Source organism: Sturnira hondurensis, unplaced genomic scaffold (assembly GCF_014824575.4).
Source record: "Sturnira hondurensis isolate 20B ecotype Veracruz unplaced genomic scaffold, ASM1482457v3 Scaffold0020184, whole genome shotgun sequence".
In the NCBI taxonomy this organism is placed as follows: Eukaryota; Metazoa; Chordata; class Mammalia; order Chiroptera; family Phyllostomidae; genus Sturnira; species Sturnira hondurensis.
In genome coordinates, this window is record NW_028092815.1 from 3,761,147 (window position 1) to 3,763,517 (window position 2,371).

The following is a 2,371-nucleotide window of genomic DNA, read 5'->3' on the forward strand; positions in this document are numbered from 1 at the left end:
GGCTCTGTCTTACGTTTGTGGCCTTAGGGATATGTCTTAGGGCTGTTTTTCTGTTTTTTTGTCTGGATGTCCTTTACTATTTTAGTTTCCTCATATGGGTACAAAAAGTGGTACATTTTTAGTTTCTGTTTCTAAGGTGTATTTCTGGGTGAAAATTTCTTTCTCAAGTTTTGGCATGTAGTATGTTAGGCAGTTAAAATTAAAGTTTTCAGTTAAAGTTATTTTAGATCTCAAAGGGTGGTTCATTTTGGAGATGATTTAAGTGTCTGTTTCATGAATACCAAACAACAGAACTTTGTGGTCACCCACGTTCAGTGAATTCTAGCTTAAGTGCTATGAGAACAAAAAACACACTGTATATGATTTCAATGCTGCAATGCTGGTTGAAGCCTGCTTTATACTGAGTTGGCCAGAAAGTCAGTTCAGTCCCTCACCAACCCCACCTTCAATCTCCCATGATGTGGACTCTGGTTCACGTATTTGTCTTTCACTTTATTTGAAAACTTTGGTTAAAATGTATCATGACAGATGTCCTATCAGTGTGCATTAAAAAAAAACTCATAAGAACTGTTGAGTATGTGGCCATTTTAATATTGAAGATGGATGAATAGAAATAATATTTTCAGTACATTACACTGTGACATATCAAGAGGGTTAAATGCCAGTTCAATGGAATACCAGATTTCTGGTGCATAGGAGAAGGTGTTGTGGTGGCTTGAACGTGTCAGAAGTGGTTTGCGAAGTTTCTCATTGGGGATTTCTCATGTGAGGGTTCCCCACATGTTGGATGGACCAGTCACAGTTGATAGTCATCCAGTCCCGACATTCATCAAGGAGAGACCACATTATGCCATGCAGGAGGCAGGTGAAAGGTGACATACTAAAAAAACCCTAAGCATGCATCAAAAATCATTTCTACCAGTATGGTTACATTAATCGCTTTGATGTTTGGGTTCACAGAAGTTAAGGGGAGAGAAGGAAGGATCCCTGCCTGACCACATTGCCACATCAGATTGTCTCTTGATACATGAGGAAATGTTACATTTACAAGACATTGTGGACAGGTGGATGAATCATTGATATTTGACACTAATGTGGAACAGGAGAGATGGTGGGAGCATGGGGGAAACCCGTGCTCAATGGCCTTGCACTCAATGGCACAGCAGCCACTCCCAACTGTGGTCTTCATCCAAAGAAGGTAATGCTGTGGATATGGTGGGATCACTAGGGAGTCCTGTCCTAGGAGCTCCTCACCAGAAACTAGGCAGTTACTGCTCCGCATTGGAGCAATGGAACTCACTGCCCCTGGGGAGAGAGTCCTGAATTTGCCAGCAGAAGATGTGTAATCATCAAAGAGCACATTTCTCTTTGGTGACCAGGGAAAACAGTTCCAGTCTGGCTGGGCAGTCCTGATTCATCCACAGTACATATAAGATGTTGTATCCTTGGACTGCCAGGTATTTTAGCAGCCTTTCCTAAATTCTCTTGGTGGAGAAAAATTTCTGGTGCATGGAAGACTGCAAAAGGCACCTGGAAGAGTTCTGTGCTCCAAAAGATGATAATGTTGTAGGCAGATGGAATGGTGAAGTGGGCTGGATTATAGCAGAGGACAATGGAAGTAAATGATGAAACCTCTTTCTAGTTACATTGTTGAGGAAAATGAAAAAATGTGCCTGTCATTGCATCTTACTGGAAAACTCAAAGGAAACTTGTGGCCAAGACCATAGTATAGTATGGGTTCCAAGTGTTGGTCTTTGCTTCCAACTCATGGCCATTTTGGGGAATGACATGTTAGTTTAGGTCTGCAGGAGAAGTGGTTGATTCCAGTGAAATATCAATGATTTTTGATGGTAGTGGTATTTACAAGTGCATTGGAAAACATCTAAATGTCAGGACTATACAGTTACCTTGTGACTAGTCTCCAGAGTAACAGCCAAGGGAGGAATAGCCATGTTTCATGGGACGTTTCTTGAAAGTGGCTTTGTAGCATAACAGAGGCAGGTTTTTCCAAGTGCCAAGTATGCTTAAAAGCCGTTAGCAATTTTCTTTGTCTGTTGCAGCTTCCTAAAACAATGTGGAGGCAAAATTTATATATAATGCTTCTACAAGATACACCAAAAAAGCAAAGAAAAATACAATGATGATTGTATGTACGTGCCCTTTGGCACATATCTATGGGCTTATTTCTTTCCTTTCCTTGGGCTTCATCTACTATTTTAGGTTCCTGGTACGAGGGCAAAACATGCACATTTCCAGCTTCTGTTTCTAAGCTGTGGATTCAAGGGTGAAGATTTCTTTTTCAAGTTTTGTTACAGAGCATTTTTACCATCACAAAGGTCCAGTTATTCTGTAATTCCAATGACAGTTTACT